At 46.2% G+C, this 16,983-nt stretch overlaps 1 long non-coding RNA gene across 2 annotated transcripts; it reads right to left on the bottom strand.

Annotated features, from left to right (window-relative positions):
- Positions 1 to 5,451: 5,451 nt before the first annotated feature.
- Positions 5,452 to 9,951, bottom strand: LOC308189502. 2 transcript variants are annotated; one of them, XR_013946397.1, is made up of 3 exons: positions 9,841 to 9,951; positions 7,641 to 9,015; positions 5,452 to 7,045 (listed from the first exon to the last, which is right to left on the bottom strand). It is a non-coding gene; the product is annotated as an uncharacterized lncRNA (long non-coding RNA). The 2 variants fall into 2 exon arrangements; XR_013946398.1 differs by having other exon boundaries at positions 9,700 to 9,946.
- Positions 9,952 to 16,983: the final 7,032 nt, after the last annotated feature.

The following is a 16,983-nucleotide window of genomic DNA, read 5'->3' as shown; positions in this document are numbered from 1 at the left end:
CCCAGGTGAAGCAATAAGCAACAAAGAGTGGGACCTACAACAGCAAATGTTCATCGAGGTCACTTTTCTTCATCTCCTGCTTGCACACCTAAGCCAGCAGAAGTCTTCTGTACAGAAATGCCCATTAGGAGCCAACTCCAAGGGGTGGGAGGGATGGATAGCATTTGGAAAGGCCTAGTAAAGGCCTAGTGCCGTGAAGTTCCCACATATGGGCACTTCAGAAATGTAATCCAAGGAAGGGGACATATCCCCCTGCTCTAAGCTCTGGTCCAAGTCCAGTGAAGTCTACAGAAATGCGCCTACTCCATCTCAAAGGGTGTTGAATCAAATCCGTCATGCAGAAGGGCCAGTAAAACTGGTTATTCTCTCCAGTCAGGGCCTCCTGAATGCTTCCTAATTTATGTTACATGTTCTGGGAGAGTAGGGCAACGTACACTTTTCCTTTCTGAAGCTGCAGTGACCACAGTTACATACCACCCTACCACCCACTTGAGAATATTTGTCTCTTCTCCTGTAACCTTTGATCCACAATTATGCTCCCAAGCCCAATAGTCACCCCATCTGCTTTGCTAGAGAAAAGTGATGAACTTGAACGTGTCAGGGATATGGAAGTCAATAATCACATGCAGATGTCATCACTTTTGATTGACTCATTTTTATTAAAACTCAGAGTCGGATATGATATTTCCCAGAATTCAACACAGCTACTTCCTTAATCGTGAGGTATCAATTTTATGTTCCCATTGCAATCCTTTGCCATTCTTCTGAAGCAAAAACTTGCAGTTGTCTCTCTTCCAGCTACCAAACATTCAGCTCACATTAAAAAAAAATAAAACAGAAAGTATTCTGAAATTTATGGAGAAAACATCTAGAGAGAAACCCATTTGTTGATACTGAAGTAGGCACCACAGAGACAACTGAGCACATGAGAAGAAGCCAGAAACAAAAGCAGTTTTTTTTTTTGCAAGAACAAATTTTCCAAAAAACCTGTGCTTTTGACCTTTAGACCGCAACAACTGATTTTAATGAAATTGCTCCCAGGTTGCTTAACTATAGTTGGGAGAAGAATGAACCCATATGTCTTCACTTTATATTAATTTCTAACACTGTGAGTGAGCCTAAAGGGCTGCTTCACTCCAGGCAGCGTGTGCTGAAGGAAAGGGTAATCCCTGCCTCTAACACAGTGTATGTTGCTGCATCTGCTTAATCACCCTAATTAAACTATACTTAGTTAACAGGATTTAACTATACCTAGTTAAACCGATACAAACATATGGAAGACTTGATTATACTGGTTGGGTCTGCACCAGTTTGTAACCTTCTGTTTTGGGTCTGTTTGCATCCCACCATGCTTGGTGAGTTTGGTGAGAGGTTGGCATGCACCAAAGCTGAGCAGAAGCTTTTCAACAAATTTTTTTTTTTCAACTAACAAAGTATTTGCCAGAAATACATGGGTTTAAAAGAAAAATGTTTCAACTAGGAGTGAGTTTTAGATGGAATTTCTGGCCAGAGGAACAAAAAATATATCATTTCAGGACTCATCTGCCTCATGAGGAAAGGGACTAGGCATCTTACACCACACACAAATGTCCAAATTGTGTAGCACTCTGGTTTTGTGTCTGGACAAGTTTAAGTATGGAACTTTGTGCACATGGGTTCCTGTATGGGATTGTTTGTTTGCTTGGATCTCTTCTTCATCCTGCTTGAGAAGCGTCAAGTAACGATGAACAGAACTGTTAGTTTTGGCAAATGTTAACAGCTCCCAGCTTTGATATTGGGTCTGTGGGGAAGACTCAGTGCTTTCCCCTGCTCTCTTCTGTTTATGCTCACATGAGTACTTTCTGACAGTTCCTTAAGCCCTGCCCAGCCCTGGTACATTCATTCCCAGTCTTGTTTTGGGAAGGCTTTTGTGCCATCAACCTAGATCCCAAGGACCCAGACCTGTGAATGTAGGAAAGCATCATTACATGTGCCCTCAAACATCATTTTCCCACTTGTCCTGCCTCAAAACACACTTGGGCTTTCTGATGTCTTATGTCAGAGGCAATTGCTGCTCATAAATAGCTGCAAAGGCAATTGCAGTGTCACCTGAGGTAGAATTAGGACCATTAGGTGAGTTAATTTCATCAGATCCAACCCAAACCCATAGAAACATAAGAATATTTAACTGAAATACTTCAAAGCATGAAGTTACCATTAATCCACAGATAGGAAAAACAAGATATGGAGCAGCCATGAGATTTGCCTGTTATAGAACCAGTCACAGATAGCTTTCACGTTTCTTACCTGCAGACAGGAAATAAGAGTTTGAAGGCAGATTCTTTCTAAACAAATGTAGCTCTTTTTTTTTTTTTTTTTTAATTCTTGTGCAAGATCATTCACAAATGACCTGTATGAGCAGTAAGCAGTCACCAAGTAGTTGGGTGAGCAAGATCCAGAACATACTCAAATTATTTTTCAGGGAGTATTTGCCCTTCTCACCATGGTGATCTTCCTGCCGATTGACTGGCAGGCAGAAAGCTGAGCCTAAGGAACATGATGATTCCCAGTGAAGGTCTTTCCCAGGTACAAAAATGAGGTCTCCCATTGGCAAAGATTCACTGTCATGTGGCAACTCAGAACAAGGGCAGAGAACACACTCCGCAGACACAAACCATACACTGACCTGGCCCGCAAATGAAAATTTAAGGAGACAGGGACACGCCTGGATCAAACAGCTTCTGGGAGTCTTCATGATGGTTCCCGTATATTGGGGTATTCCCATATATTGGGCACTGGATCACACATTCTCCTTTTAGTATCTGTCTTTTGTTAGGTGCTCATCAGGCACTTTGTTATGTGTTACTTGCTTAATCCATAACCTAGCTGCATGCTTGTGATCAATTTTATTTTTGTTTTCATCACAGATGCACTCCCAATCAGCTCCTCACGTCCATTGCACAAAGTTGCTGGCAGGTTGCTAGTGCAGCATTAGTGGCCTAGTAAACTCTCGGCCAGCTCTGGGTTGACTGCAGATTACAGAAAATAGGGTGGTTGAGAGGCTCCGATCTGAGCCCGGGACAGGCTGAACACACTTAAGCAATCTCTGGATGCTGTGTTTCTAGCCCTGACTGTTTTCAGACTTCCATAGCATTCATTTAACCTATATCCATTCTACAAAACTACTTTCCATTAAGAAAAACAGGAGTTTTTTGTTTGTTTACATGCCATTTGTTTGCTGGGAGATGAGTTAGGGATGTGACTATGAAAAGAAAGGATTTTCTAAACACATAAGGAATAAAACTTTTCCATCCAGTAAAAAGAAGATTCCTTAGGTTATTGAGGTCAGCAACACACTCCAGTTCCCCTTCCTCATCCACAGCAGCACCTTCCACTATTAATCAGACAGAACTGGAGATTTTCCACTTCTTCCTTTCAACTTGATGAGTAGGGGTGTGCAAACATCCTTCTCTAGGGATTTGATTTCAAAGCTCTTGCAAATTTTTCTTTCGTGCATACTTTCACTCATTGCCAACTATTTTCTCCTTTTCTCAGCCATTCCCAGTTCAAAGTTCCCACCTTCAGCTTCTGCCTTTTTCCAGTGATCCCTGTGGTCCCAGAGTCAGTTCAGCGATCCTCCTGCCACGGCTTTTCCGCAGTAAGAGAGGCTCCTTCCCACTGCAAATTTTTGCTGACTTTATTGCTTTCTTTCCGAGGAGTTTAATAGTTTTGGGGTTTGATGATTTTTTGCCCTTCTTGCCAAAATCAAAACCATTTAACTGCTTGCCTTGCCTCTCACAGTGGAAAGAAAGAACCTAGCATGTTAAAAAGTGGGTTTGGGAGTTCAAAACCCAGGCAATAGGAAGTTGCCAAGGCTTTAAAGTCATTCATCTCCAAAACGGAGGGAAAAGCAATTCTGTCATGACCTGTATTTTATTATCCATCTCATATTTGCACGCCAGGAAGACAGAAGGGACGTTTTCTCTCTCTTGGATTGGCCAGAATAACTCACAGCACTTTTTAAAATCAATTATATTATTTAGCAGGTTTTCAGCAGTTCAGCCTGGAACTGCTGTCAGATCATAGGCAGCAGAGATTTCAGAGACCTTGAGAAGCCCTTGGGTCCAGCCCAAGTGCAATCAAAAATACCTGTTTAATCTCTGATTGATCTTTCGCTAGCCTAATCTACTAAAAATGATTTTGCTGTATTAGACTTCAGGCCCCTCCTGCTTCTGTAGGCATTCCTTCGTGCTTTGCAGGCTGCTCAGGCAGGAGCAATGACCTGCCTTGGTAAAACCTAATCTGTGATCTGATTTCCATTCTGTTCACCACTTTCCAAAATTCTGACTTGACTGTAAACCTGGAGTAGGAGGTCTATTGTTAACACTTTGGTTTCCTTCTGCGAAAATAAAATACACAAATATATATATATATCTAATGCTACATAGTCATGTTCCTCCTATGGTCCTGCTTCAGTACCGGAGGGTTCTGAATGGATAAGGACTAGGGCTACTCTTAATTTTTTTATTTTTTATTTTTTTTTAAATCAGAGCAGACAATTTTGCAGAATCTGAAAGACTGCACAGGCCTGGAATTTATAAAATCTGAAAGACAAGCTTCCCGAACTGCTCAGAAATCCTCTGCATCACTGCAAAACCGCAGGTTGAACGTGGGGTTTGCTTTGCTCCTGCACAGGATGCCTCTGAGCAGATCCCCTTCATACGGGGCAGCTACAAAAGCTGACCACGGGTTTGAGAAAAGGGCTGACCTTAGCGATCTCTTGACCCCTTTTTCTTGTGAGTGGGAAGGAAGGAGATAGGTAACATACCGGAGAGTGAAGATACCTTACCTAGGAGGGCTGTCAGTCCCAGCTAAACGAGGGAATTGCATTAGAGTGAATGATTCAGCCCTAGAAAGTGAGCCTAAAAACACCTATTTATAAAGGAGGCAGCCTTTGTGACGGAGTGGGGCAGGTGAGCTGTAGTGGCGGCTAACTGCCAGCTCCCCTAAACAACGCTGCATCAGAGGCTTTGGATGGCCATTCATTTTTACTGCTCTTTGTGCCAGGTTTCAAAGTCCTGTGTTTAGTGCAATAGGTTGACCTAATTCCACTGCTGAATGGCAGCAAAGGTGAAAATCTCAGCAGTGCCACGAAGGGAAACTGTCCAGCTCCAGCACAGCCGTCCCCTTCAGCAGCCCCATCTCTCTCCATCCTACAGAGGTGGCTGCTGACGATGTGATGGGGCATTTAGCAGAAGGTGACTGTTCCACCTTACCCACCTGCACGATGGAGGATTTGCTTGGGAGTTGACTTAGTTAGCAAGGCCAAAATACCTCCAGGTAGCCACCGGCGCCTATTTGTATACAAAATCGTCATTGTGTTAGAGCCAGCGGTTCTGATAAAGGTTAATTACTTAGATAAATTGAAAAATCTATGTTCATTTACAAATGGACATAAAATGAAGTCTCAATTATTATAATTTATTTACACTGTCAACTTAGATGAAAGCATATTCAAAAATATTGCTGAAAGCTGGGGCCCTGGGGCCTGATCCTTCAAAGCCTTAACTGTGACAGTAGCTCTTGCCCCCATGGGGCAGCATTTCGGTCAAGCAAATAATGACAGATAACAACTTTTGTTTGGTGGAGAAACAAAACCAATGTTATTTAAGAATAGCGTGCGCAAAGAGTTCCTTCCTTGCCCAAAAGTCATGCATATTTGATTGGGAAAGTCAGGAGCATTTTTGTGCTACAGTAAATTCATAGCAAATGTAAATAGACACTTCCATATATTTATTGCTCTACAGAGACTTGTAGATGGATTTCACCTCACTTACCATACCACAAGCAAATTATGTTGAAATCCTTCCAAGATCTGAGATGATATGTTTATAAATTCTCCTTGTTGAACTCTTGGCCCCAAGTAACTTTATTATAATAAAACATTTGGGTGTTTATTTTATTTTTTTAATGCATTCTGTTTACCGTGAGAGAAATGGCAGCGGTTTGTAATTTCACATTCATCGGCTGAATTTTATGCTGCAAAACAAGCATAAAGCATAAATGCATCAAATAATAAAATAACACCCCAGTGTATCAGATATGTAATGAATTTCTGCATGTGCTGTTGTTTTCATTACGCTGATTTACAGCCGTTTTAATGTACACAGTCTTCTTAAACAACTTAGAGTTGATTGTTCTGGAACTAGACTGCGATTCAAGACAAAATACTGGATGTTTGCCATCTTTTAGGGAGGTTATCAAAAACCCTCCGGAGGCAAACAATCATGGATTAAAGAGCTTAGGTTATTCAGCATAACAATGATGCTCTGTCCACTGAACCTGATTGCAAAATATGCTGGAAGCAAAACCAACACCGCTGGAGCTGGAGACAGGCAAGCAGCGAGGGACCGCGATGTCCATGTGTGTATCACTGTTTTGCAAATCACACATCAACCCTGAAATCTTAATTCAAGAACTTCTGGTGTGTTCCAGGTTACTTTGCCTGAGCATATACTTCTAAGTTCATGGTGCAATTCTAGCGGTTCTGTACATTATTTATGTTCACGTGCAATATTGGCAGAGTCTCTTCTGACAGCGGCAGTCCCATTGGTACGTGCAGGTGGAAGGACTCCCCACGGACTGCCATGGCACGTCTGTCTGAGAGTTGTGCCAGCTCTGTACTCCCAGACCTGCCCATGCTCAGCACCTCGGGAACATCTGTGTGCCAGTTTCCAAGAGGTGGGTGCCAGTTTCCGAGTCATGCTTCTTAACACGTTATTCAGGGATTCCTCTCCCTGATCTCAGCCAATTTGTCGTAACTGTGAATAAAGCAGATTTACCATCTTAGTGGCAATGCCTGGGAAGCCAGAAATAAAACAACTGGAAAACAGCCCGGGGCAAAGCCCACAAAAACTTGTGAACCTCACAACCACTACGGATCGCTCCAGGAAGGAGCTCTGCCTTCTCTTCCCTGCACCACTGTCACAGACACGCCGTCATGTAGTTCCTCTCCATCTCCTCCTGCTTTGTCAGGATGTCTCTGAACAACAGCCACCAAAACTGCCTGGAAAAGAGCAACGACACCTCTGGTTGATGCTTAGATCTGTCTGTTCCTGCTTAGCTCCCTCTACTGCTTTGTACCGCGGGGTGCTCGGCGTCCCCTGCGCTCACCAGAGCAGCCCCAGGAGCTGCGAAAGGATAAATGCCTGTGGTGACTGTACCAGGAGGTAAAGCAGTTCCTGCACCCGGCTTTGCTGCCAGAAATGTGACTGGAATTACTGCAGCTGTTATCTCCTTTAATCTTATCTCTCTTACAGGCGCTCTCACCAGCTTCCCAGTGAGTGGTAAGGACTGTAGTAACATCAATTACACATCCATTAGCATTACCAATATCACTTTTCATGCAGCATTATCGAGATACGGATGTAGAAAACGCCAATATTTTCTTTCCCCGCACTACGTTAATCAAGCTGCATGTCGCCACATGCCCGCTCGTGGCAGAGGCTGTGGTATTTGTGCTGATTTAACATTTACAAGCCGCCAGCCTGCCCAGGCTCTGTGCTCCTCACAAACACGTGTGAAAGGCTAATGGGCTCAACTGAAAAATGTGTCTGACTCCAGTAATCTTACAAACACTTGAAACACATTAGGATACTCACACCGCTTTGCGGACACGGGGCCTGATCCCATTCACCATCAAACCAGTGGTAAAATTCCCGCGGCCTTCCCTGAGGCCCGACTCTGCTGGGTGGGCTGAAGGCCTGCCTTGTTGAGGAGGTGTTTCCAGAACAGCAGCACTTGGAGCAGGGTTTATTCCACCCCTTCTTGTTGGGCAGGAGCTTGGGGTACACGCAAGCTGCCTCGTAGATACTTAAAATTGGGTAAGACTCATCCTTCTTTCCTTTTTTTTACATAGCATGATGCCCTTCTAGCCTCAAGCTGGACGCAATGGGCATCTGACAGTGCTACTCAGCCATGTTGCATGTACACAGCTGGGCACGCAGGTGGACTGGGGGCACGGTCAAGAGCATTTTGTGAGCTTCACACTGCAAGGAGATACGAGGATGGGGCATATTGACTCAGACTCCTCAAGTAAATGCATTGCCTTCTTAAATAAGGGTTTGGTTGGGAGAGGTGTTGAGTGACTTCACCATCAGCTTCTCCTTCCCGCCAGCATCACCTTGCCCACTCCCACCCCCAGCTCTCCACTCACTACAAGCAACAGCCGTCCCCTTCAGCTCCATGTCCCCACACTGTCCCCAGAGTGCCACCCTCTTCTTTCTTCACCTCTCCATGTCACACACAGACGGCTCAGAAAAGCAGAGGCTGCATGCTGTCCTTCTATCTCTTCATATGCTGCTGTGTCCCCTTTACAGACTTCTCCTCTTGCCCATCCTTGGCAGCTTTCAGGCCAGGACTATGGCGTAGGTACGTATTTGCTCAGCACCAAACGCTGCAAGGCCCTGATCCACGGCCCTGACCCATCGGCTACCCCAGTAGCTGCTACTGCTGCTGACAGAGGTTGTAACTGAGCTGTGCCATTAGCCTTTTGTTTTCCCTTAATGAGAGAGTAATTTCTGTTGACATTGCTTGGTTTAAGTGTTGGTATCCCAGTATCGTCCTCATTTCGCACTTATTTCACACAGTCCTGACACAATAACAATGTCCACTTAATCTTGCATGGAAATTCCCTTTCAGTGGCCACTGGTCTCCCCTGATTTATGCGGACACTGCTTTCTTGTGTCACTATGAACTGCTCTCCATAGATTTTCTGTGTCATTGATTTGCCATCACCTCCACAATCCAATACAATTTTCCTCCACTTGCATTTGATATTCTCATGTTGACACCGAAGACCTGCATCACTAATATTGTATTAACATCGTTCTGACATGGGAACAAATCCTCGCGCTAATAACATTTACTGATAATAACATCACCATAATGCAGTTACCAGTAATTTGTTTCCGTAGGATTCAGTCTTTGGACTTGACATCCAGACATCCTCTCCGAAGCATTTGTGTTGAGCACCCCCTGCAATGCAATGCGCTATCTGAACGAGTAGCAAAAACTGCAATACCAATAAATACCAATAATTTGATAGATTAGATCTTCAAAGACCTTTACAAGCAAATATTTCCTTCTCTCAATAACCTACACAAAAAATAAACTTCCCATTCCATACCAGAATAGGCCTGGAGGGTTTCTCAAGACTGCTTTATGAAAAACTAGCAGAGGATCCTTGTAGTAAGCAATAGCCCAAGGGCTATGTCAGTTATATGAGAGACCCAAAGTCCGTCCTCTCCTCTACCTGACCCAGACAGGCTCCAGATGGCTGCCCTGACCTGCTGGTCATTCCCCATGAAAGGATCTCATTTTTGTTACAGCCAGAAATTCTGGCTCAGACCTTAGCAATCTCTCTCAACAAAATTTAATCAGTACTGATATGTTCCCATGAAAAGTTTCAGTTTCAATAAATCAGCATTTTCCAAGAAACAAAAAAAAAAAAAAAAAAAAAAAAAAAGCATCTAGCTGGAAAACTCCCAGCCCACTCAGATCTCTGCTATCAGCTACAGAAAGTCAATATTATTCTCCATCATCAGGACTGCCTCTACACTCCAATTTTTTAAGAAAGAGAAACTAAAATACCAATAAAGGGTACGCTTTTTTTTCCCAGTATTTCCTAAGTGATTAAAGACCCCGGGAATTTCGTAGGACCTGTGCTCCGAAGTCACTTGTAAGCTTTCAAAAATGCCGCCCCAAATCCATCATTCTGAGAACTGATTTTTAAAGCCTGAGGTTAAAAACACAGTAAAAGCTAAACAAAACCTGGTCGAGGACCACACAACAAGAACATACTGTCCAAATAGTAATGAGAAAAGAAAGCTTTGAGCCCTTCTAGCCAAGGTGTGGGTCGGGAAGTAAATCCAGGCCCTTTTGCAAGCCACGCTGGTGGAGGCAGCTCTTTTTCACCAGCCATAGAGCATCTCATTTGCCAAACCCGTATGAACTGCCCGAAGCCACAGCTGGGGCCAGCACCTGGTGCCACAGGTGCCTTGCAGCAAATTCTGCCCCGAGAAGGCTCCTTCAGGCTCTGCTGGTGGCAGCTAAGGATGAAACTGCTCCTCTGCGTATTTCCAATTAACAGAAGACCCAAAGTATCTTTTTTTTTTTTTTGTTACTTCCAGTAGCAAACCTTACATATTCGTAGCCAATGCAGAAATCTGGGGGAAAACGAAAGGATTTACTGAGTTATCCACAGCCCCTGTTCTGCTCACAAAGGCAAACAAAGTATTCACCAGAGAGCTTCAGAAAAACTCAGTATTAAATTGTCATTTTGTCAATAAAATGTCATTTCATCAATAGAATATCCAGGTGGCCCAAATGTTTCTGCATAATTAATTCTCCTGGTGCATTAAGGAATGTTATACACAATATTAATCAAAAAGCACTGTCAATATAAGGACCATATATAAACCCAGCTAAAAAAACACAAACCTGTTTGAAAGCTAAGCTCTTTTTTTTTTCTTTTTTTTTTTTTTTTCCCCAAGATGACCCTTCAGTCTAAGGGAGATGTGGATGCTGCTATCAAAAATGCAATTAAGAAAATAGCACCCCTGGAACCAACAGGGCAACTGAAATTTTTGCAAGCATTTTGTTTAGTTCCCCAACCCTTTTCCTTATCAACAGGGCTTCGCTGGGACCTGGACTTAAACTGTAGCTTCTGATACATTAGAATCACTGAGAGCAGAGCCTTGGAGAAAGCAGAATTTGTGGTCCTTGGAAAATTCAATGATTTGGGCATTTGTGTTTGTTCTGAATAAAAGAATAAAAATAAAAAGCAAAACGTCACACAACTTTCTGAGAAACTCCGGATTTGAAAACTTCTCACCAAGGCAAACAAAAGCGTTTTCTCTTGGTTTGGATTGAAATCTTTGACCAAGGTGATTTTTTTTTCTAAAGTCACTTGCAGTGAAAAGAGAGCATCGCAGCCCAGGGCTGTCAGAAATTCCCCTCCGAGCCCCGGTGGGCGCAGCCACCCTCGCAGGGCTCTGCCGCCGCTGCCCGCTCCCTGCTGAAAAAGCCCCTCGCCCCCGTGTCCCCTTCCCAACCTGCCCCCTGCCCTTCCTCACCCTCATCCTCCCCAGCCCTAGCCCCAGCCCCTGTGGCTGTAGCATCTCCCTGCTCTCCGCAGGGGAGGCACAAAGAGCAGCCGCAGGGAGGGAAGGAGCATCCTTGGATCCTGAGCAAAGGCGGGCGCAGGGAAACGGAGCCGGGGATGCCGCGGAGCTCACGGGGGAGCCGCTTTGGAAAGTTTTATGATTTGGCCAGAGGCTGGGTTTGTGGGATCGATGACAGGAGGTGTGCCCCCGTGCCAGGGGGACCTGATCCAGCCCCAGCTGCGGCTGTAAATCAGGCTCAGTGGGTGTGCGAACACCCTCCCTGGGAAGGCTTCGAGGCAGGCGAGACGGTGCCGCTGGTTAGCTCTTAACCTCCTGCTTGGAAGTGGCTCAGCCCTTTGGGGAAAAAAAAAAAAATAAAAAGAATCAGGCAGATATTTTAGCTCAGGAATTTCAGCCCCCATTCACATTCGGTGGAATCCGAAGCAAGGAAAACCAGCAGGGATATTTTAGGCAGATTTGTTTGCAAGCAGAGGGGGCAGCCCTGCCAGCAGCAGCGGGTATTCAGGCAGGGCGATGCAGCCTTCCTCTCCCTCCTCAGAGAGACGCCGTGGCACAAGGCTCAAGGGAACGACGCAGCAGGATCTACCGGAAACATTTTGATTTCTGTCCTAATGTATCAGAGGAACGTCACAAAACTTGCAATCGTTTCATTTGCTTGAATCGTTCTAGCAGTCGGCAGATCTGCACGACCAAAGCAAATCGGTTCTGAGCCTACGACGAAGCAATCAGTTCTGAAGTTAACAATATGAACTTCCAATGATTTTCTAGCCTTCTATAAACAAGATCGCATTCTACAAAATTTTCATCAGAGATGTTATTAAATTCCACTACCTTCTCGTAATTATCTCCTATCTTTAACAGGAAAATTGATGCTACAATGCTTTCTCTCCCCAGAAAATCAGAGGTGCCACAACAAGTTGCCAGATTCTGCACAAATAATCCAGTAAAGCAAAGAATCCACTCAGACTTATCTATTTTATTTGTATTTTATATTTTCAGTGTGTCTGCATTTTAAATGTATTTTAATGTAAAGGTTAATGGAGTTTTAATAAAGGGCAGATGGCTACTGTAATTGCAGAACACCCAGCATACTCTTTTAAAAACCTCTTTAGCTGGCTAGACAGATATTAATAATTCTGAATGCCATTAGAAAAAGCAGAGGTTTGAAACAAATGATTCTTCAAAGTTAAATTTATTATTAAACCAAAACTGCAATCGTTGCATGCATTTTGCAAAGAAAAATTGTATTATCAATATATTTCCCATCAAGTGATCCCGTGAACTCTTTATTATCTATTATCTATAGCTAAATTATATATACTAAAGCACCAAACGTTGAACTTCCCATTATATATTGTTTCGTACCCAGATGTCAACTTTCAGCCTGTTTTTATTTTAATTTCCTAAACACTTCACCAGTCGTGCAGCCTCCTCCCTGCTTGGATCTTCTTTCGCAAGAGCGCGGCTCCTGGCCCACATAGCATTATGCATGCACATCACAATCCCTGGTATGTGTCTTAAAAAAAAAAGAAGAAAAAGGAAATAAAAAGCATGAGCTATTTTGCACTGGGCCCTGCGCCAAGCAGAGCCTCCTTGCCTCCAGAAAAATACAGTGAAAGCAAACCGTGTCCACGAACGCCTCCCGAGCAGCCAGCTCGCTGGGCGTGGAAGGTGGCCAAATGCTGCGTGGGGATGAAGAGCCCCAGGTACCAATCCCGCGGGCTTTATGACCAAAATAACAGGATTTTTTAAGCCTTCAGAGCCTGCTGTTTCGAAGTCCCTGGGTCAGGTTAAACCCTCAGTGAGGGGCAGAGTCCCCGTGCTGGAAGTGCAGGAGGCACAGAATTACTCCAGGATTGCTGCAGGGCCCCATGGGGCTCGCAGCCCCCTGCTCTGATGCTTTTGATGATGCTTTTGGGGTTTCCTGCACCTCCGACAGCAGAGCTCGTCCCAGCACGCCTCTCCTCGCCGACAAAGAAAGGAAGGAGGGAGGCACGGACTAACCCCGTAACACCTGAAATAATTTAAACCGGACAGCAATTTTCTGCTTTGGAAATAATTTCTGTAACCTCTTCCTGCCCCCGCCGCAGACCCCTCCGCACAAACCCGTGTATGCCATAATCATCACCATCGCCCTCTGAAATTAGCAGTTACATTAACAAGGTTTTGAAATATGGGCTGGAATGCGGTTTGGGGCTCTGCAATGGAATAGAAGTAAGTTTTATATCATTTTATGGACGGACATTAATCAATGCTAAATCACAATGAGAGTCTTATGGAATCACATCGTGCAATCTCCTAAATCGCGAGCAGCTTGCCGTGATTGATGTCCCTCCGACGACATTTGATAGGATTAATAGTGGGAGCGGTCCACATTTAAGATTTTACCACGGTAGGTGCTTTCTCTGAGCCAGCCTTGGATGGGAGGGACCTTTGGAGCCCGGGCCAGGAAGCAGTAGTATTTGTCACATTATTAATCTGCCCTTATGATTCATCTTTTATCCTTCCTGACATTTATGTCGTTCCTCTGACATGAACGTTGGAGGCCCAAACGCTCCCAGAACTGAGTGACATGGAGGCAAGGGGAGTCTTCATCTGCCTCCTGAAGCGGTGGCAGGTATCGCACCCTCCAGCCACATGGACCTGTTGTTTCTCCAAAATTTCCCTTGAAAACCAAGAGCAAGAAGCCTTTGCTGGGGGTAGAGGAGGTTGCAGGGCTCTGTGGAGCCTCCACAGGGCTGGAGTCTGGGGCCACCTCAACCTCCAAGAACTACAGCCCCAGCATCCCACTGGGATGCTCCTGTCAAGTGACATGGGGTGGCTTGGGGACGGCGAAGCACAACTGCACCCAGCTTTCCTTCAGCCATGGAGTAAGGTTCAGCATCACCCCAGCATCACCTGGCTGGGAGGTGACTTCTCCGCCCCAGGTGTTTAAGCACAAGCTGTGATGGGCCACCAGGACAGCCCAGTGGGACGAGGGACATCCCAGGTACCTGCCACAACCACGCAGGCCTCGGGGACGGGGCAAGCCCTGCTCACAGAACCCCAAAATTGGGACTGGCAGACCGTGAGGCTGCTCAGCACTGGGGGCTGGATGGCCCAGGTGTGTGGGGGGCAGCAAGGAGACCCCACGTCCTTTAGGGCAGCCCTCGGGGGCCTCCCCGTGGAGGGGACACGTCCCCGGCCCCATCCACCTGGGGGGCGCACGGAGCACCCGGGGGTGCTGGCGCAGAGCGGGAGCGAGCTTTTCGCCGAGCGGCGCTGCTGCTCCTCCTCAAAACCAGCCGGATTTGGTGTTTTATTTTATTTATTTTTCTGGCGGGGGCCGCGCGGAAATTCGGCGCGGCGCCGGCGCACGGGGCGGTGCGAGCCATTTTCAGACGGCGCCCCGGTGCGAGCCATTTTCAGAAGGGCTCCCGGCTTGCGCGGGCCGCGCAAACTCCCCGCGGTGCTCGGGGCTGAGGCTTAAGACGTATGGAGAGAGGAGTAGTTAAAACCCGCATTATACAGTTCCGCCGCGTCGAAAATCGCGTGCGCTGACCCATATATTTTAAGCCCGTAAACGGACTCCGGTCGTTTAAAATATTGCAACGTCGATAGGACTAATTAATAGGGAATAAGGAACGCGCGGGATACAATTAAACGAGGAGAGAATCATTTTCTAATTTAATAGCGGGGCATTTATAAAGAGCGCGAGCTCAGAAAGGCACCGAGCGATCCCATCGGCGCGGCGTTAAATCAGCGCGGGCCGGGGGGGGGCGGGGGGGGGGGCCTTGCGCCCCCGCGCAGAGCCGCGGAGCTGCGGCTGCCCCCGTCCGCAAACACTGCGCGGTTTTATTAGCCCCCATTTCCCCCGGGGTAATTTATTGCGATAAAACAGACACCCGGGGTCCCCTTAAATTGTCTTTTCATAATGAATAAATTTAAGCCGGCTAATTAATATATAAACTAAGGCGATTTGTCAGGTTGATTTGTATTTTAGTTAATTGTGAAAGTAATTACCACACGGGCAAATTAACAGCTTTCTGGAAATGACCAAGGCTGGGGTTTTATTTCCTTCCTGGGTGAAGAAAATTCATTTTTCCCAGCTCTTGATGTGATGAATAAAAGCCATAAATCTGGGTGATTGGTGCAGGCAGAGTCTAAATGGCTTCATATTTCATTTTAGGTTTAATAGAAATATTCATGCTCTGTTTTAATGAAATTAAATTGGAGGGGGGTGGACTGCGAGGCTGGCGGTCGGGGCTTAAAGGGGCAGCGCAGATGCGGTGGGCTTTTTGTTGGCTTTTCGCGGATGGGGCGCTCACTGCTCCAGGCAAACCTGATGCGGGCAGCCCAAATAAATGTAAAATTGTCGCTCGAAGTTATCGGAAGAGAAGGTCCAACGAGAGCCGGGCAAAACTTTGGAAGTCGGCTTGCAGAAATTAAATATATATATATATATATATATAATTTTAAAAAGCGGCATAAAGAAAGCAGCCTGGCTGCTCAGTGCAGGGACGGCTTTTCCCCAAAAAAGTGAACGGGTGAGGTGCAAAGAGGATGGGAAAGGGGATTCTGGCAGGGTGCTGGCCGAGCATCCCTTCTTTTTAGGGTCGCCACCCCGGAGGATGCTCGGTGCCCTGCTGCCGCTCGGGGCCCTGCTGCCGGGGGGTGACACGGCCGAGCCCGAGCACGGGGGGCCCCCCCGGCCCTGCGAGCACCCCGGGGCTGTCCCGGGCTCCTTTCGTCCCTTTTGGGGCTGATGCCGAAGTTTGCGGGCATCCCGTCGGGGGCCCTATGCCGGGAAGGGGATCCTAATGGATCCGCCGCGCGACTTGTTGATTTCCCCCGAGCAAATACGGCTTTGATGCAGTCCCAGCGAGAGCGGTTAGCTGATGAATTGACAAAAACTAATCAGCTTTATTGGGAAACGGGTTAAGGGCAGCGGAGTGTCAATAATTCTCCGCCTGACCCCCTCATCCATTAAGGGAGGCAGGCTGATTAGAGCGAGGAGCCCCCGTGCTTTTTGCGCCGAAATTGCTTTCATAAACTCACCATTATTAGCAGTCAACGCGAGCAGCTAATTTAGAGGAAGACATCCCGAGGATGTCACATCTCGCAGGGAGGTTTATGTATCATTAGCTCATTTACACAATGTCGCGGCGTTAGATGGGCTTCTGGCAATAAGGCTGGCCCCGCGCCCGCGGGTCGCGGCGGCTTTGTAGGGACCGGCCGGGGGGGGCACGGGGGGACGCAGCCCCGAGTCGACCCCCCCCCCGTGCAGCCGCCCGGCTGTTTCAAAAGGCGAGATAGGGATCTGTTTGCCGGGGGGGGCTGCTGAAAGGAGACCACCCGGAGGTGTCCGGGCAGCGCGCTATCTGCGCCGAGATAACCGCGCATTGTTGGGGCTGGATCAACACAGGTGCGGGAGTGCGGCCCTCCCCGGGCTGCGGGAGCGGCGGTGGGAGAGCACAGGGGAGAGGGGGGAAAAGGGGGGAAAGGGGGGCAAAGGGGGAAGGAAGGGAAAAGGGGGGAAAATAAGGAAGAAAGGAAAAAGGGAAAAGCAAGGAGAAAAAGGAAAAAAGGAAAAAAAAGAAGGAAAAAAGGAAAAAAAAGGAAAAAAAGGAAAAAAAAGAAGGAAAAAAGGAAAAAGGGAAAAAAGGGAAAAGGAAAAATATAAAGGAAAAGGGAAAAGGGAAAAGGAAGAAGAAAACGGAAAAAAGAAAAAAGGGAAAGAATGAAAGAAGAAAGAAAACGGGTAAAGGGAAAAAAGAAAAAAGGAAAACGGAAAAAATGAAAAAAATGAAAAAAAAGGAAAAATGAAAAAGAAGGGAAA

This window comes from Anser brachyrhynchus (genome assembly GCF_964034855.1).
Source record: "Anser brachyrhynchus genome assembly, chromosome: 2".
Taxonomy (NCBI): Eukaryota; Metazoa; Chordata; class Aves; order Anseriformes; family Anatidae; genus Anser; species Anser brachyrhynchus.
This window is presented reverse-complemented; position numbering and strand designations above follow the sequence as displayed.